The sequence below is a fragment of the Scleropages formosus genome, chromosome 1 (genome assembly GCF_900964775.1).
Source record: "Scleropages formosus chromosome 1, fSclFor1.1, whole genome shotgun sequence".
NCBI classification, from domain to species: Eukaryota; Metazoa; Chordata; class Actinopteri; order Osteoglossiformes; family Osteoglossidae; genus Scleropages; species Scleropages formosus.
Window position 1 is genome coordinate 2,803,278 of NC_041806.1, and position 26,060 is coordinate 2,829,337.

General features: G+C 50.8%; 1 protein-coding gene and 1 long non-coding RNA gene across 2 annotated transcripts in view; one reads left to right on the forward strand and one right to left on the reverse strand.

Moving 5' to 3' along the window:
* The window catches only part of LOC108930258 (zinc finger protein 420-like), a 1,123,701-nt gene that overhangs the window by 572,707 nt on the left and 524,934 nt on the right, over positions 1-26,060 (forward strand). The window lies entirely within an intron of this gene.
* Positions 2,846-26,060, reverse strand: part of LOC108930160 (uncharacterized) — a 58,112-nt gene continuing 34,897 nt past the window's right edge. The window contains exons 3-4 of the long non-coding RNA XR_001965814.2: positions 3,903-4,039; positions 2,846-3,018 (exon numbers count right to left, since the gene is read on the reverse strand). This is a non-coding gene — a long non-coding RNA (uncharacterized LOC108930160). The remainder of the gene's footprint in view (positions 3,019-3,902; positions 4,040-26,060) is intronic.

The window sequence follows — 26,060 nt, forward strand, 5'->3', positions numbered from 1 at the left end:
CTAATTAATTCAGCAGAAAATTAATTATGGCAGGATTTTCCAACCGCAGCCAGGGACCTTAATCACTCCTCATCCCCGTCCCCCCACCCGAAAGACAAAAACAGGAGAAGAAAAGAAAGGCTGAAAATGAAAGCGATAAAAAGCAGGGAAAAGAGTGTGATAAACGAAAATGTTTACTTCCCATCACCTCTGCGGCTCTGTACCCCGGGGCGGGGGTCCATGTTCCCAGAACTCCCCTTTGAGGTCTTGGTTCTGAGGGAGCCGACATAGGGTGGGGGGTGACATCAGCGGGACTTCGGGCAACACAGCACCATGGGAAGAGTAAACTGGGGGAGACTCTTCTATGTCTACACATCTGCTGGCTGGACCGGGTGACCGCCTGGGTTTGGACCCAACTCCTGACTGAGGGTTGTACTGCAAACGGCCTCAGTGTGAAAAGCATCACGCAGCAGTAGCTCTCCTGCCAAATTACAAGAATTTGTATTTTGTTGCGAGACAATGTGTTTCTCAGACAGACAAACTACGGACGTTTACTATAATATTGAGCAAAATCTCATTTAAATCAGTGCGACATTAACATATTCAAATCCACTAAATTTTTTCTGGATGTAGCTGCTTCCAAATGAATCAGTGCGCAGCAGGGGTATGCAATGAGTTAAATATCAGAGCAGAATGTCACTTATTTATGTGTGTGTGTGTGTGTGTGTGTGCGTATATTCATGTGTGTCCACCCCAACCTCCCCCCACTTCTGATCTGCCCACCCCAATAATACAAAACAACAGTCCCACAGTGACAATTAGACAGGGGCGTGAGGAAACTGCCATTCCCGCAACCCCCCCACCCCCCCCCCTTGTGGTGCCTGTGGGGGTGAGGGGGTGCGGAGGGGTGCATTCCCAGACCTGTTTACGGCAAACACAGATTCAGGCCCCTCCCCGGCTCATTAAGCACAGGCCGGTCCAGGCTCAGAGCACATCCTCCAACAGTGAGCCCGAATGGCGAGTGCGGTCGTCACGGCAACCCCGCATCCTAGAAGGAGGGAACGAAGGGGGCAGGAATGATGTCATTGTGTGGCAGTTGCCTGGGGGGGGCGGGGGGTTCAAGTCCGATCCTGAGAAAATTATGTCACCTTTTGTGGAGCCGGTCCATTCAGAGCCATAGATGTGCGGTGAATTTAAAGCGGCAGAGGGGTTGCCCCCTCCCCCCGGCAGTGTGTGAAAAAGGGATGACAAGATGGCAGGAGTGCCACTGAGGGCATGCTAGCGTCTCGCTCTATAAAGATGTCATCAGGCACAGCTCTACCCCCACCCCCACCCTCTGTACAGAACAGCACAATGACTCCTGAAAGGTGTCCCTTCCTAGTGTCAGGAAGTCATGAGTGTCGAGGATGAAGTGCCGCGCCGCTGCGCACCCCCTACCCAGGTGCCTTTCTCTGCTTCAGAGAGCAGGACCCCCTCCCCCCGCTGTGCCCCGATCCTGTTCTTTGCACGCAAACAATATTGCGCCCTTGTGGACGACAGCGACAGGAGGCACTTGAATAGGAAGTAGCCAGGGAGCAAATCACAGCACGCACGCACGCACGCACGCACGCACGCACGCACGCACGCACGCACGCACGCACGCACGCACGCACGCAATATGACATATCTCTTGATGACTGACATGCAGGCCAGCAGGTAGCATCATGGTAAAAGCCCCACTTTGCACTGAAAGTACCTTGGTTTGAATCCCAGCTCGTGCTGTATTGCCCATGGTGAAAAAAAATGACCCAGCTGAATGAAAAGATAAATCAGTGTAAGCACCTCAGTGTACAAATGTCACACTGTAACTCACCTTGGAGTAAAGTGTCAGAGAAATGATTATTTCTAATAAAATTAGCTGAAGTTACACTGTCATTCCAGTACAAGTTAATATTATCCTTTTTACAGATAAATACTGTATTTTAAGACAGTAATAAGTTGTAGAAAAGCATTACATTAATTACATTAAAATAATAATAATAATAATTGACTAGGGACAGTTAGACAGTTGGGGGCCATCCAGGGGGGCCTTCGCTCCAGTGCTACACTTGTGGGAAAGGAAACAATGACATTGTGGTGCCAGGAAGGGTCACTGCTACCGTCAGAGAAGCACGATGAGAATCGCGAGCGCTCAGCGCACGTGTGACCAAGATGAGTTGTCGTTTCTCTGTATCGGAAGAAGCGAAAGGAAAAACCCTGACCAAACCAGGCCCCTGCTGTGCTCGGCATTCTGGGATTCCCTGGGCTGTTTGACCCGAGCATTCTTCTGAACAAGGGGGTTTCTCGTTCGAGGTCCATGACCACAGCTCTACTGTCTCAACACGGAGGTCACCGAGAGTCATACAGACGGTCTGACCACTTCTTGACTACGTGCACGCGCGCACGCACACGCGCACACACTCGCACACACACACGCCTTCTAAAGGTATGACGACACGCAGGAAGCAAGCAGATCAACCGATGTCGCTTGATCCAGGAAGGAGATACGCGACCCCAGAGACATCAGGTTGTGGATGCGACTCATCGCACCTGTTCACCGCACTGCCTGTGGGAGGAGTTAACAGACCTGTGAGGATGATGTCATCAATTAACACGTCTCACCACGCAGCTGTTCTGCACGAATACGCCATACAGTATCGACAGGTACACGTGACACAGATTGGACACAATTTGAAAGGACTCCAGATCAAGACCCAGTAGGGGACCTGCTGTTGAACCTTTGATCAGAACACTTAACCCAGCAAGATGATAAAAATACGGTATTGATATTACTATAGTAACAGAATGGTGACAGTAGATAATAAAAATGCAAAGACTCGATGGACTTATTCTTTTTATTTTGTTTCAAACAAACTGGCATTCAAAGGTTACAGAGACAGTGGGAAACACCAGCAAGGTGAACAAAGTTCCACGCAGCTGTGTGAAGACACAGGTTCAAGGCTGGGACTCACGGCTGATGCTACATGTCCTTCGTTCCTTCCTTTTGCCTGCCGGTCGGACCTGTGACCCACGTGAACATCATTCTGTGAAGCCTAGGTGTTTGTTGCAGTGATTTTTCTTTGATTCATTAATAAATTCTTTAATTATTGTTTTACAAACACAGAACAGAGAGAAATATGAAATGCAGATCAGTGAAATCACACAAGTTTCAATATAACCCCAAAAATCCCCCCCCAGGTCATGTCCTCAGAGCCAAAGTCTAGGTGAGGTCTAGATCTCCCATAATGCATCTGGCATATGCAGGCATTGCCCACTTACTGGCACAGGCAGCCCAAAGCATGCTGGGACAATTTGGGATCGTTCTTTATCTTACTGGCTTTTTGATTAAACTTTGTTATTCGTTTCTTCGGTGCCTTTAAGATTTCGGCCCAAGAACAGGACAAGAGACATTTCCTGTTAAGAGTCTATCTGTTCCGTCCACAATGCTGCGACCGCGATGATGCAGCAGGGCCTTGCGCAGGTTGGGCCCCGAGACCACCCCCCGCCAGCCGGTGGCGCAGGCCCCCCACACTGAGACCACCTGGGCTCCGGCACGGCACACCAAAGCCAACAAACAGAGTGCAGGTGGGCTCATGCCGGACCTGCTCCGGAGGTCGTGATTCACACCGCCTACGAGAGGACCGCCCGTGGTGTTGCCATGGCGACAGAAAGCCCACTACCCCCCCGGCCACGCCCTCATCTCATGTTGTCAAGCATTAGAGTTGAGTGTGAGTTGGACTTCTGAAGTCCCACAGTCAGATATGACTAAGCTAAGAAACCTCAAAATGAGATGGAAATCATAACATTTCTTGAAGTTTTAAAAAAATTTAAGGGACCCCCCTACTACCAAGCCCGCCTAAACATTTGGAACAACAGGGAACAGTTAGCAGGTACTGGTTCCTTACAGCATAACTCCCATCACGGGTTTCCTCAGCCATCCACTGGTTCTGCTCTGCGGGGAACCCGGAGGCAGGGAGAAGCCAACTCGTTTGAGTCAAAAACAGGTTCTAGCAGTTTCCGCCAGCCCATGGGGTCTCCTTCCCTGGAAGACAGAGTTAAAGGAGATGTGGTTGAGTCAACATTTCGATCAGAGCAACTTAAGTCATAGATAGAAGCGCAGCAAGACAGCCACTGGGTGGAACTTGGTTGAAAAGTAGTTAAGGAACCAGATTGTGGATGAAGTTTTGCACATTAAAGATCCAGGAAGGGCCTCGCTGTTGTATTTTGGAGAGAGGAATTTAACCTGAACCGCTACAGGCAAGAAGCAGTAGGAGCCTTTCATCAAACCAAACTTTTACTATGTACTCAGTCCCCTAGCAGTTAGGGATACCCGTACCGCGGTGAAGAGAAAGGACCAGTTCCCCCCCACACCAGTCCAGCTTCTGGAGATGCCATGACATCACACTGCTGCCTTGTTTTCCTCGGTTGCCATGGTGGAGTCTTTGTCATCGCTGAGGTGGCGGCGCTGAAAGACGGGATTAACGGGGCCGCGGGGGATGAGCGCCTTGACACGGGGCCTGTCAGCCACCCCCCCCCACCCACCCACCCACCCCCCGCCATTTCTCCCCTACCTTGTACGAGCTACGAGTTTCCAAGGTCTTGCACATGGTTATCTGCCTTTCTGCCTCCCTGGCTTGTTCTCACAACCTGCCCAAAGTGCCCCTATTACCTTTCCAACACACACACACACACACACACACACACACACACACACACACACACACACGCACAAGCACACGCACACGGGATGCATGCAAGCTATCGTTATTGTTGTTTTCATTTGGCTGCTGCTGACTTCCGAAGTGACTCACAAATTGTGTGTGAAAGTAAAGCGCCCCCCCCGACCCTCACACAGCACAGATGCACTTCATCCAGATGATGCCCCCAGTGCATAAGAGCATGACCCCTTTTAGGTGATACACATCACGTTACACTCCTCCCTAATTCGGACCACGCTTTTGCCAGGGGTTCCGTTATCCCGTCACTAAGCAACAAATATAATTTGTGTTGTTTCGTGCCCCTGTACATCATACACGCACTGCACAGGAGGGTTGGACAGCGTCCACAGTGATGTCCTGCATTCCTAGAATAAAATTAGTGGGAACCGATGCAGGCTCCACCCACCCATGAAAGGCACCAATCAGATTGGCGATGTGTCCAGCGAGAGGCGGAGCCTTTTGAATCTGCGATTAAGCAGATTTCATAGCAGCAAACTGTTTGAAACACGCACTCATAGAGAGACCTAAACAAAGGCGCGCCGGACGGGTGGGAGCTGGGGTGGTGGGGGGTCCGCAGCAAAGCCGAGTTTCATTAAAACATTCTTTGGATTTTTTCCTTTCTCATAGGGCATCCTGTCAGGGGCTCGGACGGTATGGCGCGGACGGAATCGCGATGGGCCCAGGGTGGTGTCGCGATTACTCCGTAAAATGTCTGGCGCCATTTCAGTTCTGAATGGTCCCGTTTGGTCCTCCCAGCGAGATGGAGACCACCTGCCACATTTCCGTAAAAGACACATGACCGTCTCAAGATTTTAACGGAATACACAATACATATAATGATGGGATGTATACATTTCATGAATGTGTTTGTCCTGCAATGGACTTACATCCCGTCCAGGGTGTATCCCCCTGCCGTCCAGGACGCATCAGTCTTGCACTCAGTGCTTCTGGGATAGGCTTCGGTTCACCACAACCCTGCTCAGAACAAGCAGTTATTGAAACTGCATGCATGAATTTGTGTGTTTAGGATACAAATATAGCTCATGTCTGGTCAAGCTCCGTTTCTAAAGGTATAATAGCAGGTCCACCTCGTAAGGGGTCTTTATTCTCAGGGGGTGTCTGTGTTCTGAAACTGGAGTGGTTAAGAACCATCGTTGCCTTGCCCACTTCCTGGCTCCACCACCTGATCAAGTTAGTGTACAGAAGCCCTCCGGTTTGTTGCCCGCGTGGACAGGTCTCCATAGCAACTAATTCGCCTTTTCCAAGTTGACTAGAAACCCTTCGCTTTAGGATGCCCGGGTGGAACAATGAGGAGCGCGGGGCCCAGCCTGCGGATGACAAAGACAGAAAGGAGAAAACAATACAGCGGAAACCAGGTGAGCGTTTCTCGGCCGTACTTCCTCATCACATGCTAACGTGTCGTTTTTAGTGTGTCACCATCTAAAGGAGCACAGCCACATAGGCCCATGGGACACCGTGACGGTGGCAGTGAACTAACTCTCTTTGATAAAGAGGAAAAGAGAGAAGGGTGGAGAACGTTTAGGGGAAGCAGAGGAAAAGCACGGGTTGGGGTCCGGGTCTGGGTCTGGTTAAGAAGGTAAAGTTGGGATTTGAGCTTAGCTTGGCTGCAATGCCACCTCCTTACGCCATGTGACAGACACGTGTTAGCACACCCACCTTCCCATCTAGACCACTTCCATTACTGGGTCAAATCACACTGGGGGAGCAGGTGGTGCAGTCTTTCAGCTCAAAGTAGTGGGTTCAAATCCCTACTCCCGCTGTTCTCCCTTGATCGAGGTATTACCCTCGACTGATGCAGCTATACAAATGGGAAAATCACTACTAGTACGTAAGTGTACAAACCTAACATCCCAATAGATGGACGAATATAAACATTCGCAGAGTGTGGCAAGTGAGAAACGGCGCACGCACACGTATACATCACGCAAACACGCTTACGCCTAATTACCATGCTGTTAACTAGAGCACCCTAGCAAAACACACCTAGTTACCATAAACAAAACACCCGGTTTCCAGGACTCCCCTATTTAAGCCCTTGCTCGACAATGAGAAAGAACTTGTGGAAGACAAAGGAGTTCCAGTTCCGATTCTCTTCGGTCCAACACCTCGCACAACCTAAGGGTTCCAGAATAAAGAGCGAATGCAGAAATCTCGAGTCAGTGTTCTCACGTCCCACGAATTGGTACTCGTCACAATGAGATGGTGGCCTGGTGATGAGGGGCCGAAATTGACCGCTGTTGGACTGAGGTACGTGTAGCACCTGTAATTCATCAGGGACAAAAGTACGTAGTGTGCAGAGAAGTAATGTCATCGTCCGCTCCGCTCCCCCCGCCCCCCCGTCCCACCTACCCTAACGAGATGGAGGGACAGGGGTACCTCTCCACTGAACCGAACGCGCCACCATCGCTCTGCACGGCAAACAAATAATTAACCAGCATTGTTCCGAAGGATATTTCGGAATGCAAATTACTTTGTGGACCGCAGCCAACGGACGCCTGCCCCCACCACCCCCGTAAATAAGAGACAACGACAGAGAGAGTGCGGGAAAGGGTGAGGTATTTGGGGCGGGGACAGGGGGGTGATTGGACAGGATTACATAAAGAATCGTCCCAGCCGAACGTTAGATAACTGGACGTGAGAATGAGGGAAACGGCTACTGCTAGCGCGCACGCACACACACACACACACACACACACACACACACACACACACAGCAATCACCCACACCCCCCCCAGATCCCCAAACTAACGCACATCCTACACATTAAACCGGGTCATGTGAGACCAGACCCCTCTGTGTTCCGGTCCGTAAATCTGATTAGGGCGCTGAACCCGGTCGACGCTGGCTCCCTGCACGCTGAGCTCAGATCAGGCTCCCCGGAGTGATTTCCGTGGTTTCCCCTCACCTCACCTCACCCGGCATTCTCCCAAACACACCGCAGCCCGCCAAAATCAGCCATTCTTTTTTAATGAACGCATTTACGGTTAAGGTCCTCGCTCTCAGTGTCCACATATTACACCATTTAACTGCTCTGAGTGTTCGCGGAGCCAGAGAAACGCCGCTATCGTTCATAAACCCCCAGGCTGAGCGGGCCGTTCCTGCAAGGAGTACAACAGCTGGACCCGCTTCCTGGGCTGCGAGAGAACAGCCTTCCGGCAACACCTGCAACACCACCGCAGCTGCACCGCTACCTGCTGCTTACAAACAGCTGGGTCCCGAAATTTGCATGCTTTCCTAGCATTTGTGCGACTTTCCTCCGAATGCTCTGGTTTCCTCCCACAGACCAAAGACACTTTCCAGGTGAAGTGGTGACCCAAAACTGCCCATACTCTGTGTGTGTGTATGTTACTCTGCTCTGCTCTATAAATCCCTGAATGACTGTAGGGAGTTCACCGCAAAGTCACCTTGGATGAACGCGTCAGTCAGCTAAATACTAGTCGACGATTCTTGTAAACGAACGACACGTAAGTAGATAATGTAAGCGAACGAATAGAAATTTGGTCAGGAAGGTTAGCCTGGCGCACCGAGATACTACGTGCCGTAGCGCTCGGCGACTCGCAGGCCCGCGTGCTGCGCTTTTAGACAGCTGAAGCGCCCGGAGGGGCAGCGACGTGGCACTGGCAGGCCGCAATAAACAACTAATAAATCTTAATTGTTTTCTAAAAGCCTGGCTGACGAGGCGGCATGCGGGAACACGTCCGCAGCGCCACGATGCACGATGCTTTAGCGCGTTAGCGAGCTAAAGCTAAACTGCGCGATACTCCCGAAGGCTCATTTAGTCTCCGCTCGTCCCTTTACCTGTCACTCATCCAAGTCCCCCTCCCGCCCGTAACAAAGTAATTATATGTTCTTTTGCAAGGTATTTGTTTGAGTGCCAGGTGTACGAAAGCTCTGCCTCGCCACTCCTCCGAACCTAAAATATGGAAGTCGCCCTGGGAGCAGGCTGCAAGTCGGAGAGTTGCGCGCAAACCGAAAAGTGTCGGGGCCTTGCAGCGACTTGGGTTGGGGGAGGTAATTAAAGGCAGACATTTGGAAGCTCGGCGGGTTTTTTGGAGCGCTCTCTCAGCCACAGCGGAGTCAGAGACGCTCTTCTGCCAGTTGCTAACTGCACAGGCTAGCAGCTCCATACGGCACTGGGAGCCCAGCATCGGCCGCAGATCACTTCTCGTCTTCTTCCCAACGATCAGGCATCTACGTGTCCGATGCACGCGCGCGTTAGCCAACAGAGCATGAGGGGCGTTGGCTAAAGCGCTTCCAGCTGAGCTCCTAGCACATCGGCTAACAACTATTGGCAGCATTTCCTTGTTCTCACCAGCATCCCAGTAACTTCACAGAACCATCAGCAGGTGGCGTAGTTGTTAGAGTTGCAGTCTTGTACTCAAATGACCCACGTTGAAACCCCTGATCGAGGTACTTGCCTTGAAATGCAGTAAAAATTACCCAGCTGTATAAATGGGTAAGTCATTGTAAGTAGCTCTACGTCGTAGGTCGTTTTGGCTAAATGAAGAGGTGGTCCTCAACTTACGACGTATGCGACTTACGGACATTTGGATTTACAACACCCATGCCGTTGACCTAATGTTATATTTGAGTCCTGACATTTGGTCATAATGTCTAAAGACGACCGCTCCATCTGCTGTACGATAACGCTGGCTGACCCCATATCTGTTATCGTTTGGGTCGCAGTCAGTGTTTGGGCATCAAGCAGCAACCACATTTTGTTTACAAAACTTTTCATTCGTGATTCCCTTCAAGTTAGTCATTTATTTAAAATGGCTAGCAAGCGAAAAAGTGAGTTCTCCTTGTGCTGAAAACGTGAAAAATTTACAAACAAAAGTGCTGCAGCATGAAAATATAATACTGTAATCTATTTATAGTATCATTTTATATTATTTTAACATGAATGTGTGAAATCAAACGACAATATAGCAAGCCCTATTATAGAATGTGGCACCAGTGCATGTTAATTGCTTATATGGCCTTAAGGCTCCTATACAAGGGGATGCAGCACATTCATAAGTTGAGGACTACCTCCACCTCAGTATAAACTAAGATAAGTCAGAAACCCTTCGGTGGGCTCACCACCTGCCGGAGAAACCATAAGGGGCCGGTGCGTTGTGATTTGGGCGGTGGTCGGGGCCGAGTGCCCGGCCGACCCGAACCTCGGGCGCCAACTCTGGTTTTTGGGACTTGGAATGTCACCTCACTGGCGGGGAAGGAGCCTGAGCTGGTGCGGGAAGTTGAGAGATACCGTCTAGATATAGTCGGGCTCACTTCCACTCACAGCTTGGGTTCTGGAACCACTCTACTCGACCGAGGGTGGACTCTCCACTATTCTGGCGTTGCCCAAGGTGAGAGGCGGCGGGCTGGTGTGGGCTTATTAATAGCCCCCCAGTTCAGCCGCCATGTGTTGGAGTCTACCCCGGTGAATGAGAGGGTCATCTCCCTACGCCTTCGGGTCAGGGAACGGTCTCTCACTGTCGTTTGTGCTTATGCGCCTAGCGGCAGTGTAGAGTACCCGGCCTTTTTAGAGTCCCTGGGGGGCGTGCTGGAAAGCGCTCCCACTGGGGACTCTGTCGTTCTACTGGGGGACTTTAACGCCCACGTGGGCAGCGACAGTGATACCTGGAGGGGCGTGATTGGGAGGAACGGCCTCCCTGATCTGAACCCGAGCGGTGAGTTGTTATTGGATTTCTGTGCTAGTCGCGGTTTATCCATAACGAACACCATGTTCATGCATAAGGGTGTCCACCAGTGCACTTGGCACCAGGACACCCTAGGTCGGAGGTCGATGATCGACTTTGTAGTCGTTTCTTCTGACCTTCGGCCATATGTCTTGGACACTCGGGTGAAGAGAGGGGCTGAGCTGTCAACTGATCACCACCTGGTGGTGAGTTGGATTCGATGGCGGGGGAAAAAGCTGGACAGACCTGGCAGGCCCAAACGCATAGTGAGGGTCTGTTGGGAACGTTTGGCGGAGGCCCCTGTCAGAGAGGTCTTCAACTCCCACCTCCGACAGAGCTTCAACCAGGTCCCGAGGGAGGTGGGGGACATTGAGTCCGAATGGACTATGTTCCGCTCCTCCATTGTCGGTGCGGCTGTTCGGAGCTGCGGCCATAAGGTCTCCGGTGCCTGTCGCGGCGGCAATCCCCGAACACGGTGGTGGACACCGGAAGTAAGGGATGCCGTCAAGCTGAAGAAGGAGTTCTATCGGGCCTGGCTGGCTCATGGGACTCCTGAAGCAGCTGACGGGTACCGACGGGCCAAACGGAGCGCGGCTCTGGCAGTCGCCGCGGCAAAAACTCGGGCTTGGGAGGAGTTCGGTGAGGCCATGGAGGAAGACTTTCGGTCGGCCTCAAAGAGATTCTGGCAAACCGTCCGGCGACTCAGAGGGGGGAAGCGGTGTTCCACGAACACTGTTTACAGTGGAAGTGGTGCGCTGCTGACCTCAGCTGAGGATGTTCTCGGGCGGTGGAAGGAGTACTTTGAGGATCTCCTCAATCCCTCCGACACGCCTTCCGTAGAGGAAGCTGAGGCTGGGGACTCGGAGGGGGACTCGTCCATTACCCTGGCTGAAGTTGCTGAGGTAGTCAAAAAACTCCTCGGTGGCAAGGCTCCGGGGGTGGATGAGATCCGCCCCGAGTTTCTCAAGTCTCTGGATGTTGTGGGGCTGTCTTGGCTGACACGCCTCTGCAGCATCGCGTGGAGTGCGGGAACGGTGCCTCTGGACTGGCAGACCGGGGTGGTGGTCCCTCTTTTTAAGAAGGGGGACCGGAGATTGTGTTCCAACTACAGGGGGATCACACTCCTTAGCCTCCCTGGGAAAGTCTATGCCAGGGTACTGGAAAGGAGAATCCGACCGATAGTCGAACCTCGGATTCAGGAGGAGCAATGCGGTTTTCGCCCTGGCCGTGGAACACTGGACCAGCTCTATACCCTCACTAGGGTGTTGGAGGGTTCGTGGGAGTTTGCCCAACCAGTCCATATGTGTTTTGTGGACCTGGAGAAGGCATTCGACCGTGTCCCTCGTGGCATCCTGTGGGGGGTGCTTCGGGATTATGGGGTTCGGGGCTCGTTGCTACGGGCTGTTCGTTCCCTGTATGACCGGAGCAGGAGCTTGGTTCGCATTGCCGGCAGTAAGTCAGACCTGTTCCCGGTGCATGTTGGACTCCGCCAGGGCTGCCCTTTGTCACCGATTCTGTTCATTATTTTTATGGACAGAATTTCTAGGCGCAGTCAGGGAACGGAGGGTGTCTGTTTTGGTGGCCGCGAGATCTCGTCTCTGCTTTTTGCGGACGATGTGGTCCTGTTGGCTTCATCAAGTCAAGACTTGCAGCGTGCACTGGGGAGGTTTGCAGCCGAGTGCGAAGCGGCGGGGATGAGAATCAGCACCTCCAAATCCGAGGCCATGGTTCTCAGTCGGAAAAAGGTGGATTGCTCCCTCCGGGTTAGGGGGGAGTTGCTCCCTCAAGTGGAGGAGTTTAAGTATCTTGGGGTCTTGTTCACGAGTGAGGGAAAAATGGAGCGGCAGGTCGACAGACGGATCGGTGCGGCGTCTGCAGTAATGCGGTCATTGTACCGGTCTGTTGTGGTGAAGAGGGAGCTGAGTCGTAAGGCGAAGCTCTCAATTTACCGGTCGATCTACGTTCCTACCCTCACCTATGGTCATGAACTCTGGATCATGACCGAAAGAATGAGATCGCGGATACAAGCGGCAGAAATGAGTTTCCTCCGCAGAGTGGCTGGGCGCACCCTTAGGGATAGGGTGAGGAGCTCAGTCACCCGGGAGGAGCTCGGAGTAGAGCCGCTGCTCCTCCGCATCGAGAGGAGCCAGTTGAGGTGGCTCGGGCATCTGTTCCGGATGCCTCCTGGACGCCTCCCTGGGGAGGTGCTCCGGGCTTGTCCCACTGGGAGGAGGCCTCGGGGCAGACCCAGGACACGTTGGAGAGACTATGTCTCCCGGCTGGCCTGGGAACGCCTTGGGGTTCCCCCAGAGGAACTGGAGGAGGTGTGCGGGGAGAGGGAGGTCTGGAGTACTCTGCTCGGACTGCTGCCCCCGCGACCCGGCCCCGGATAAAAGCGGAGGAAGATGGATGGATGGAAGTCAGAAACCCTCAACAGAACCATGAACAATTTTCAAAGGACATGACATGACCGGGGCTCCCAATCTGGAATGGCGTAAAAATATTCAGCCTGTCAATTTTGGGTGTGTGAAACCAACCAGGTGTTGGGTTCATCACACAACCCATTAGATGGCTGGATGAGGACTGAAACACAATTTCCTTACTGGGATTGTCAGCACAAAAGCAAATCAAACTCTCTTAAAAGGCAGTTCATGTATTTTAAATTCATCAGTACAGCTGAATAATGCAGTTGCTATGATAGGCTCTTCTCAAGGGCACAATGGCATTGCCCTAATTCTGCGAGGGCACCAACTGTTGACACAATGCTCCCAGTCAACCCCACTGAAAGGAGAACCTGCCACTACAGCAGATTGCATGATGATAGTCCTGAAGAGATGATCATTTGGGGCTCCTAAACATCTCCCTTTCAGTCAATGGTCGTGATAACAGAGCAGATGTGCTTTATCTCCCACACACTCAATGGCGCAGGTGTAGCTGGGGGGAAGCAAACTTATACAGTAGCTGCAGAGAGGGCTAGCTAACAAAAGACGACCATATCAGGTGGCCTTGACCAGGCTTGCAGTAGGGTCCCACAGCCTGCTGCGGTGTCAACCCCTCAGAGGGCCAGTGGCCCTGACCCAGCTTCCAGAACCAACCTTGGACACAGAGGACTCTTGTCCCCTCCCTCCCCCTCTCTCTCTCTTCTGCATTTGGAAACTTTCCCTCCGTTTCTTTAGCCTTGCACCCTCAGGTTTTGCACTTTCTACACAGCGATTTCTTTCCTCCTCTCTCTCGAATGTTGCCTCAACTCATTTCTCTCAGACACAAACTCAGCGCAGTCAAGGAATGCCGACCAGCTATCAGCGCTCATGCGTTACTTCACCGAGAACCCGGCTCATTCCTGACACCTATCTCCCTTTACGAAGTGTCTAATTCAGTGCTGCTCTATTTACTTCCAATGTTATTTGTTACCCTTCCACATCCAGTGAGTTTTTACTACATTTCTAACAAAGACATTTCTCATCTTGGCCAGTGAACATTTTCCGACTTCTACCTGTAGGGAAACATCAGATTCCGTGCTCACAAGCATACGGCACACTCTCATATCCATAAGTGTATGTGCATGAAAGGCATCCCAGCACTCAGGGAGTTAAATCACACGTTCCAGCTCATGCTACACCCTTACATTCCCCAAACGGTAAGATAATGATGGGTCACGTGGAGCAACAGCTCCCCGTTCAATCCCCTTTCTTTGCAGCTCTGCTGCATTAATTCCTGCAAACAGCTATTAGCGCTCTCGACTGTAGGCCCACGTCATTAAAAGATTAGCAGACGTTGGCACTCGAGAATGATAAGCGGCAGAGTTTTGGGGAGCTCTGCCGTGTGCTGCTGAGGACAGGAACGTGGTAGTGTCTTCCCGAAGGACCACCTGCATTCTTTGGGAGACGCAAGGCTCTCTTCATTTGTTCTTCGCTGATTTTCTCCAGTTTTGTACAAAAATTCCCCTAAAGGTAACAGAGCACTCATTCCATCAACTTCAACAATACTTTGGGTGGAGTGTCCCAAGACAATCCAAGGGTAGCTGAGCAAGTGGTTCCCGCACTCCTTAACCGCACCGTTCTTTCTCAACCACTTTGCCAAATCTTCTTCTCAAAGAGCAGATTAGCTGGATGTTCCAGTCCCCGTGACAAACATTGAGCCAAAGATGAGCAAATCTTTCTCAGCACCAAAGAGTCTCAGTTGTATGTGAAAACCATAAGACATATCAAATTTAACATTAGTATCTTAAGCTGATATGTTTCTGACAATGTTTTATGTTTTTCACAGTGATTATTTAAGCATCTGGACTTTGGACATCATGGGTTCACAATCGCCATGCGTCAAAGGTTAATCCAAGATCATCTCGGTCTCCAGCAAAAATTCTTTATCTGTTCTAATTTAACCAAACAAGACAGATTAGGGCTTTAATGCTTTAACATAAATCTGTAAATACTAGCCCCTTGACCCTGGATTTTTGCTGTGTAGCATGTAGGCTGAAGGCCACTTCGATGGCCAAGTGACCAAAACCGAAGGACTTGTGGGGAATTAAATGGTCCACAGAAAGCCATTGTGTCTCGTAATGGCAGTGGGAGTGGGGGGTTGTCCACTGGATCTTTAAGTCACTCCTCTTAGTGGTTACTGAAGAATTGTCCAGATGCGACCTGGATTAGATGCCAACGTGGCTGAACGCTACCTGAGCACCAGTGGAAGACTCAAAAATGGAGATGGCTAATGTCAAGACCTAGAGGGTGGGACACTGCCCCCACAGGTAGTACATGCCCACGTACTACCTGCCACCAGGATGTTCTAGGCTAGTTTTCTCACAAGGCCTACGCTCAGATCAGGCTAGATGCTCAGGCTACATCAAATATTTCCTGGGTCAAAGAATCGCTGCCACGTTGCTCTTCGGCAAGCTTTGTATGGAAAACAGTGAAGCCTGCTTGATGTCACAGTATTAAAGCCTAAGTACAGGGTCAAGTCTGCTCCCAAACAGGGCATTTAAAGAATACTGCAGATCCCAGATAAAACGTGCCTCTGTACATGTCCATCCAGCTTCGTGCTCACTCCAGCTACTCGGAGGGAGCATTTTGGAAGTTCCAGCAGTAACACAAAGCCTTTGCAGGGCAGTTGCAAATTAGCTTTGTCAAAACAGCTTGATGTATCATCATTACGAATCGAACTCTGGACCGGACTCAGGGACACGAAACCGGCGAAGATGTCCTGTACAGAATGAAGGACGGCCCACTTCGGGGGCGTGGCCAAGCCAAGTCTGCTGTCGCTTTATATAAACATACGTGGGTTTAATGAAGCACTTCCCTCAGTTTTGGGGAGGTCACAAAACAAAACGTGAAGCTGGTTTCAGACAGAGCCTGAGGCCTCCGAATGCAAATGAGTTACCGCGTTCCAGCACAGAGATTTTCTGGAGAGACAAGGGGGAGCCGTGCCAGCTTTCTGTGCACTCACTGGTGGCCCATAGCAAGCAGAGAGGCCCGGACCCTGGACCGAGCAGAGGGGCCGATGACATGCATACACAGTACAACAAACGCACGCAAAGAAACACTCATATGAAAGGCCTTGCAAAACTACATGACTTCATGCAACAGGTAAGCTCCGCCTACCGATTTTAATATATGTGCTAATCAGTCAGATAAACGCAACAAAATTATTTCTTCCTCTGTCCATTTCCACAGCGATCAGGCGAGGAATGGAAATTGAGAGGAAGAGAGAGGGTTCGCATTTATGTGGAAATAAAACCTCAAGCCGACTCACGCCCACACGCCGGATAGCGAGCGCCACGGGCGAATCCCTGCAGCTTTGGCCACACGGCCCTGAGAACTGAGGAAGAGAAACCAGAGCACTGCTCACTGGTGGGGGACACCCGACAGGCCCCTCGGCCATTACTGCATCCCCATCACCAAGGAGATGACCAGAAGGTTAGGGGTTCACGACTCACGAGCGACGACATTTCATGCAGTTCAAGTCACCACGGACGGCAGCATTTGTTAAGCCCGCAAAGAAATATCCAAAAACGAATAATAAAAGAGGTAGTGAGTTTCCATGTTTCGTGGCCAAGAGAACACCACAGGTCACTTCCTACGCTTTAACGGGCATGTTGCCGTGGTTACCTCTCTGACATCACATTCTCCGCTCCCTGTGACGCCACGCATGTGATTGATAGCTGTCATCGCGGGAACGGGGCCACGCTGGGATCTCTCCGTTTCCCTTTAAATAAACAACAACAGAAAAACCTTACGTAAAAGCTGACTCATCGGTTTCCATACGCCTGCGGGCGTCCGGTGGGCGACGGCCGGAGTTGGCTGACCCCTCGAGAGCGCTCCAGAGCCAAGGACATGATTGGAGTGTCACGACCTCCCCCCGCCCCTCGCTACCGGTCCGAAGGCCCACATCTGGTTGGCGGAACCGCTTGGACGGCTAGGACGAGCAGGCGTGGGTTCGAGCCCCAGGCTCATAGGCCCTGGGATTTAGGGGAAGAGGCAACGCAAATAAACAAAATCATGACTTGAGGCCCGAATCCATGACGCTGGGGAGAGCGATCTGGTCCCATCTGGTTCCCATTGGGCTGTTTACCGTTGCACATGCGCTCAAATTAAAAACGTTAATATTCAATGCAACAGCAGGAGGAGGAGCTGGGGCCTCTTGTTTGTTTGTTTAATAGCCTCTACACACAGTCAGATGGGAGCCCCCCAGAAACACCGGAGAAACAGCTCCGGGCAGGAAGGCCGAGACGGCCGGAGGTCAGCCAGCGTAACTGCGAGCGAGGACAAGGTTCCTGGACCCACAGGCCCGCTGAAGTGCGATCAAGCAGGAACGGGGCCGGTTGAGTCTGTGTGGTCCAATGTGTCCCAGATGACAAGCGGAAAAGCTCCAAAGAGGACACATTGATCTAGCATACAAGCGAAGGATAGCGAGGACCATCACAAATGAGCGCATGTGTAATACATATATAAGGGCAATGGGTGGCGTAGCGGCTGAAAGCTTACAGTCCAAAGTCCCGAGTTCTAATCTGCTGTTGTACCCTTGATCAAGGTACTTACCCTGAACCGATGCAGTAAAAATGACCCAGCTGTATGAATGGGCGAATCACTGTAACTGAGTACAAACCTCACGCTGTAAGCCACTTCAATAAAAGAGTGAGATTAACAAATAAATAATGACAGTCACATAGCTTAATAATGATTTTCCAGAGGCAAGAGGCTCATGGGACACTGCGGTTAAGACTCTTCCACAGAGACACGTTAAGACGGGCATCCGCCACTTTCCCGAAGGGCGCAAGGAGGGCTGGACGTCTTCATCCCTTCTCGGCATTGTGTTACCGGTGACATCAGACACAGCGCCTCGCTGCATCTTTATGAGGTGGGGAGCCGGACGTGCGGAGAGCGACGGCCAAACAGAAGGTTCCGGATCGTGGCCGCAAAGACCCTGTCGTGCAGCAGAAGGCTTTACATTACCCCCGGTAGGGTCACGTCACCCGCTTGGGTGCCCCTCTCCCATACAAACCCCGCGAGAACAGGACGAAGAGGGCTGGAATGGCCACCCCCCCACCCCCCACAATGCTCTGCCGGCTAGGCCTGTTAGAAGAGACGCTCACAGGCAACACCAGCCGCTCAGACGCCACGTGAAGCTCGGCCCACAGCCGCTCTGGACACGACGGCCCTGTTAAACCAGACCCCTCCTGTGCGGTTTTGATCGCTGCTCCGCAGGTTGAGACCTCCATCGCACCGGCGCTTTTCAGCCTCGTCCTACATGGCTGCGCTCGCATGGGGGAAGGCCACAAAGCAAGCGAGGCCGCCTGCCCGTACGGCTACACTGGGCCGGGACGAGGGCGACGGAACGAAACGCAACGTGAAAAAATACAACAGACCACAAAAAGATTCCCCCCCCCCGGAGAGCCGAAGCTCCGCGCTTGTTGGTGTGGTGCCTGTGGAGACCGTGAAGAACCCGACGAGGACACGGCCCTCCGGCGCTCCTCGGATCAGAACCACACGGACCCACTCAGTGATGCTGACCTGCCCGCGGAGAGACCGTTCTGGAAGAAATGGTACCAACAGCTAAAACTGCTCCGCTATTTATTGTCACTTGTTTCAGCAAACAGGATATCGACCGACAATGTTTCTCCAAAGCAACTTGCACCGTGAGGTTTGTACACTACACCACTTACAGTGATTTACCCACTTATACAACTAGGTAATTTTTACTGGAGCAATTCTGGGAAAGTACCTTCATCAAGGGTACTACAGCACAAGGCAGGATTTGAATCCGAGTTCTTCGAGTGTAAGAAGGAAGCTTTTAACCACTATGCCACCTGCAGTCAGTTGATTGACAGTCAGTCCTACAGAGTAGTGTACAAGAAGTACTGACTTTACACTGGTGTTTCTAATCATAAAATCCCTACAAAGACAGCGAAACACAGTAAAAGCGAAAGAGAATAGATGAGCGATTTCCCCTGACGTGGCGAATGAGCTTCCTCTGTCCTTCAGAGCTGCTGAGTCCCCACCCAACATTCAAGAAGCTTTTCAAGCCCATCTCTTTCAGAGCCACTTCTCTCCTGCCAGCTATAAAAATGAGTCCAACACCATCTGCTATGACTATCTCTGTATTTGCTATTTGAATGTAATTTCCATAGACTGGGTACAATGAGCTCCCTCTGTCCCTCAGAGCTGCTGCATCCCGCACAGCAACACCATTAGTTATGATTATCTATGTATTTACTATTTGAATGTCACTTCCATAGGCAGCTACTTGATGGATGTGAACCGGCAACATGGTGGTATTAGATACACAGTGTCAGCGTTGATGCGCTTTGTTACTTTGAGTTGGTAAATCAGCTTAAAGAAATGTGTCAGACAAACAAAATGTAAAGTGTGAATGTAGGAAAGATGATGCGAGTCTGCAGCTACATCCAGTTCCACGGTGCCCTCAGGTACCCCGGCGGTGATGACCCTGAGGTGGGGGGAGGGGGTGGGTGCATGTGGGGAGGCGGAACAGAGGTCGCTGACCGCCACCATGGTGGTCGCCACACGTCATGCAACCCGGCAGATTTATGAGGATTACTGTCAGCACAGACCACCCGGGGAAGGACCGCCCTGCTGCCACTGGACGGACAGACACACACACACACACACACACACACACACACACACACGTGCGCAGAACACAAATGCTGAAACACTTGCAATACCTTGAGCTTACGAAAGCTCTCAGTAAAATGTCATTCCGCTGTTTGCTCCCCACGCTGGACGTGACACGTTGGTCTTGTGCCAGAAGTGTACGTGCGTGTCCCATGCATGCGCTCGTCACGGCAGAGACCAAGGAAGGGGCGCCACGCAGGAAATTCCCAGGATGTAACCTCAACGACGCAATGTGGGATCCAAACCCCAAGAGGCAGGGGAGGGCTAGTGTCCCCCGAGTTCCATCTCGAGAGGCCAGCGCTTTCGCTGGCGTCACGGTCTCGCCGCATGTCACCCTCGTCGCCGGCCAGCGAGGCTCAAATGTTGCGTAATTTCCTTATTGCCGTTGCGTAATTTTTTTTTTTTTAGCTCTTGGTCAGTGCTCAGACTAACCACCGAGCAAATTGCAACAGATTTCTGCGCCTCTAACAGAAGTCGGCGGCGTTGCGGCCAGAGGGGAAAGAGAGCCGCTCGACACAAAGCTGATTTTTGACAGAAGTGGTTCTGGAAGCAGTTTTGGTCCGGGAGCGAGCCCAGGGACTGGACCGGACCGGACGGGCGTCTTGGAGCATTAGCCGTCTCCTTCAGCGGGGCCCTGTGCTTTGTCCAGGAGACGTTGTTTATAGCTGGCATCCACGGCCAGCGGGGGGGGGGCGGGGGGGAGAGAGCGCGAAACGGCGGTCTGCACACCTCCTCCGTCCAAGTCACACTCCTCCGTTGCACACCCTCGCACTTTCTCTCTTACACACACACACACACACACACACACACACACACACAACTACAGCCTTCCCTCGATTCACACTGAGTGGAACGTATTATACGTGTTACTTGTTGAGACAGGTGCCCATAGGAAGCTTGTGGGAGGAGGGGCACCGCCGGTCGGAACACAGCATGACGAGGAGGCAAACACTCGCCCGGCCCGAGCTTCTGAGTACACGTTCAGGTGTTCTGGGAATGCAAGAAGAAACTGAAAAACACACCTGTTTCCCAGAATCCTGCAGTACCAAGACATGGTCAACTACATCCGGTTAAGGGACACAGTCACTGGTTCAATCCCAGGAAGGAAACTGCTGTTGTACCATTTAGGACATTATGTGAATTAAAGCCGTTGCCCTTGAATCAGAAGGTCCAGGGTTCAAGTTGCCGCTCCTGCTGTAGAACCCTTGATTAAGGTGCTTACCCTGAACTGACGGAGTAAAAAATACCTTGCTGCATAAAGGGGCAAATCATTGCATCTTCGTGCTCAAACGACATACTGGGAGTGACAATACACACAATGTGACACTACTGGCAACATGGACCGCACCCAGAATCACGGTCAGCAGGTTTTTTTTTTTTCTCACGTTGTGCCTGTGTGTTTTCTCCCCTCCACCTACACGTTGCTAATATTTACTCAATATCATACATATATGAAATGTTTTTTCCTTTTATTGGAACTAATTGAGTGGCAGACGCTTTCATTGGAAACGACGTACACCGATTCAGCTTTACACTTGAACCGGTTTCTGTAGACAGGTGTTTCATCACCGCAGCTTTTCGACACGAGCACCTCTTCTCAAGGGTGCAACGGTGGCTGAATCAACAAACTTTCCGTCCCGGTTAGGGTTAGAGCCTTTCCCAGCTCTTGAAGTGCCGTCTCTGCGCTGTATATTTTGCCATATACGTAGAAAAATTGCTTTCATATTTTACATTAGACTGCTTTCAAAACAGAGCAAAGCTGATTTTTAGCAAAGGTGAGATGAACCTGCGCTTTCGGTTCACGGTCGAGCTCGTTGCTCATGCCTCGACCACGGAATGGGCAGCACTCCACGGAAACAGGTCACGTGACCTGGCCGCCTACGCCGCACAGCAGTCAGATTGGACGGTCGAAGGATTAAGAGATAGGAGTGGCGGATGGGGGGTCCTGAATGCTTTTGGGAGAGGAGCGCATTCTCCCCCCCGGGTGCGTCGCCATGGCGACTGGTCAACAGCCTGAGTGAATAGGCAGCGCTCTGGAACTCCCGGCCTGACCCTCTGTAGTTAACCATTCACCCCCACATCCGGGCCCCGAATGGGGCCACAAACACCAAGCATGAGCAGCTGGTCCATCAAAGAGCTCCCAGCCCCAGCAACACGCAGCAGAAAAAGGACACAGCTTTGAATTATCTTTTGACAGCCCTATTCGGTCCACGTTCGGGGGGATCGACACTGCATTTAGTTGTTTCCTAAACAGAAATAAGTAGGAAATACGAACCCTTAGATCACATCAACAGGAGGTAACAGGGTTCACTGACACATGTGAACCAGAACAGCTTCAGCAGATTTATGGATGAACAGTATGATCTGGTACAACTTCAGTACATTTACTTATTTAGCTTCTCAGAAGTGACACACACTGTTAAGGCAGATATGCCGATTTACCCATCTGTACAGCTAGGTAGTTTTTACTGTATCGGTTCATGGCAAGAACCTCGGCCACTGGCACTACAGAGGGAGGTGGGACTTGAACCTGGGTCCTTCAAATCCAAAGCAAAGGCAGTGGCTTGAAGCAGTAGACTGCCTTATGCCTCCATGCAGAAAGAGACAATTAGTTACAGTCTCAAAGATCATAATGTGTCATTTACAAGGCATGAAGAAGTCCCAGTTTTAAGAGTCCAGCCTTAAATCGCCTCTAGAAAAAGGCACCATTCGCACAAGGACCGGTGTGGACTCAGTGAGACACAGCTGCTTAAAAAAAAAAAAAGAAAAAAAAACCTCACTTCATCACTTGTCTTCACCATGTTATTTTTTCCTTTTCTGCACCATAAGCCAAAGCGATTAACAATTATACTTATGAATATTGCTGACAGGCAAAGCAGAGTAATTCGAGCCAAGTCTCATCTCAACCTTCAGATTCCAAGGTCTTGATCCTTAACCACCACTGATGCCGTCTCGGTGCCACTTGAGATGAAGAGTGGTTTGAGTCCCACTTGCCTGGAGAGCTGCTTTGAGAACCTTTAGCCCCAGTCCAGCCATGTCCACACTGATCAGAATCGTTGCAGAGAAAAAAAACAGCCACCCGAGCAGGTAAAACAAATGCACATCCGGGTCACGGCCCCATTGCACACTGGTACCTGTTACGCACTTAAGCGTGTTTTCCAAACACATATTCTACAGCATAATTAGAAATTCGAAAATATATTCGCTCCTTAAACTACATAGTGCGGGAAAGACACATAAAATACCATACGCACATGTACGGTTACCAATAACGTACAGAGCAGTTTTATCTTACATGAATCTGACTCATATGGGTGATCGCAGCAAAAAAATCCAGCGATAAATATGGAAAAAACTGATTTTTGTCTGTCAGTAGCGCTTCTGAACACATCACATGCAAATGATGTAGTGATCCCACATCGGCCCCAACCTGGACGTCTCACGATACCTCAGACACCTCCTCAGATATAATGCTCTTTCTCACTATAAGTTGTTACTATTATTATTTATTTACCAAAGCTGTTACACCACTTGAGATGAATCTTCACTGTCTCCTGAACATCGCAATGGGGGGGGGGGGGGGGGACCACAAACACAAGGTGACCGACCAGAAAATGGACAAAAACTGAACTGAGCTGCCAGAAGAACATCCAGTCCCTGTTTTTGTGACATAAACAAACAAACAAACAACATGTTTTAATAAGTGCGGCTGCAGCGAATTCCTCGTTTTTGCACCCGGCGAACCTTGCAAATGAGAACCAGCGATACGGGGGCCGTATCGAAGCTCAGCCCCGCCTGCAGTCTGAGGACATGTCCCAAAACGAAAAGCGCAGCGACCGGGCAGTCGGGGAGAGACGCCCACTCTCGGCCCCGCCGGCCACCTTTAGGATGTCAACGGAAGAACCCGCGTCACTGATGACGAAGCCACGGGGGACTGCAGCGGTGGGGTGGGGGGTTCCGAGAGCCACGATATTTCCACTGGCTCGGGCAGCCCAGAGACACGAACTCGCAGGTTGTCGGACTGTGTCATATGTTCCCCAGCGGCATTCCATGATTCAAAACCAACAGCAAAACAAAGAAAGACACATGAGAAAAAAAAAAAAGAGAGAAAGAAAAGGCCTGCAGCTCCAATCTGGGCTGTTCCAGTGGTACGTTTCCAGTAGGACGACGCACTGGAGAGGCCTGTTTCAGCACAGTGGAAAAACTGTCTCAGTCACTCAAATGTGGGCAAACTGAAAAAAAAAAGTGGTTTTTAAATTTGGGGGGAGTGATTATTGCACAACATGACCATGGTAATGATGCATGGTAAACCTACAGCCCAATTAAAACTCACTCACTCCGCTTCGCTAGCACCTGCTGACAGAAGTGTTCAGACATCAAACTTTTTTGCCAATTAATTTTTATTCATTTATGTGACACGTTTCACTAAGATGCCTTCTAGTGTGAGGCTTGAACTGTAAAACAAAGATTTTCTCATTCATACAGGAGGGAAAATTTTACTGTATCAATTTGGGGCCGGTACCTTCATCTAGGGTACCACAGCAAGAGAGGGACTCAAACCCAAGGTCACAACACGTTCGACCACCATTGACCTGTAGACCAACAGCGACCAAATGCTGACCATACCATGCTTTCACAGATCAGGTACCACAGATGAAGTTACTTACACTGATTTATCCATTTATACAGGTGGGTAATCTTTAACTATCAATTTAGGGTAAGTACAGGGTGATCAGGGGAACTGAGCATGAGATGCAAACCCTGGTCTTCCTAGTGCAAGGTGACAACTAACCACAATGCCACCTGCTGCCCTGACATTTCTTCTGCTGCTCTTGAGGCATGTGATGACTGTGTGTGTTGGGGGGGTTTAGTGTAGAAGAGTGAGAGCGTGTGGGTTACCATTACCATGGGGTCATGAGGCCTGGGGACAGAGGGAAGTTCTACTGTTAATGTTTACACGCCGAGAGGCACAACACACAGTTTCGGTGTGTGTCACGCTGTCACGGTCCTGCCCTGTTCCGTCAAAGTCCGCAACCGTGGGCGGAAAGCAGTCGTCTGTGAGAGACGGCCCATGGAGGAAGACTTCCGGCTCGCCGAACTCGTGTGTTCGCATCGGCCGTTGCCGTTCGGCCTGGGCGCCCGGCCCCCGACACCGTTATCTGGGACGTTTCCCATCGGCCATCAAAGTGGCCTGGTCGCAAAGTAAAACTCCTGCAAGGCATTCAGAGAAGGGCAACAGGCCAACGAGCAGCAGCAGCAGGGCAGCAATCGAAGCTCCTTCAAGGTCAATCTCTGCAGCGGCTACAGCAACTACTACAGTGTCTGCGATGATAACCGCGAGTCTAGGGGAGAAACCGCGACACAACCACACTTAACTTGCAGGGAAAACATGGTCATGGTGTAAAATAAACGTTACTTTGGATCAAAGCTGGATGTGCCAAGTTCCATGATGATGATGACTAACCCTGGTGTGCAACTGAGGTGCTGGCTCTGAAACCATTGTCGATAATTGTAGAAATAACTCTCCCGGTAATGTGATATCACCCCATAAAGATTTCTCTTCTCACACACACACACACACACACACACACACACACACACACACACACACACACACACTGTATAATGCAATGAGATGAGTGTTCACGTCCCACTACTCAACAGTGAGAACACTAGACAAAGTTAGCAGATACAAGCTAGAAGAGGCAGCAGTGAGAGAAGACATTGATTTTATATCCTTCAGCTATTTTTCCCTCCGATTGTGGTCTCAGATCCCTGATTTTTTCCAGAAACTGTATTTAAATATTTCCAGCATTTGCCATTCCTGCAGTTCTTACACCTCTAATATTCCACCTGAACTTTCTAATGAACATAAAAGATTTAATTAGGAAGTAGTTTCGAGTTCCACATATCGAAGGGTGCACATGTCACTATAAAGGACAAGTACAGTTGCTGTCGAGTGCCGCCAAGCTGACATCGACTCTTATTGACTATCTCTCCAGAATGTTCTGTCCTCCACTTGGATCCATAGCATCAAAAGGGCTGCACCCACTGTCACTGGGATTGAGCTCATCCATCAGCTTGCTGGATTTCATCTTCTTTTACCTTCAGTTTTCCCAAGCGCTACTGTCTAGACAACCCAGCCTTCTCATGAAGAGTCCAAAGTACGATAAGGAATACTACTAGGAGAAATCGGATTTTCTGAAATGAAAAGTGGCTTGACTTCAAAGTGCAGGTACAAATGTGACAGCCATTTCTGCCAGCCAGGGTGCTCACATGTACACTTTCCATTTAATGGAGCAAGTGATGGACATGGCTGTCGAAGGAAAGCTGAAGGATCTACCTGTGCAAGGCAGGGGCAGGGCACGTGGGAGAGTTCGCAGAGAAAGCCCGGGAGACACATCCAAGTGGGATGACATACACCCCTCGGTGCCGTAACTAAAACAGACTGTAAACACAGATGATGTCAGAGAGTAGATACCACAAACATCAAGGCACAAGCACCCTCCTT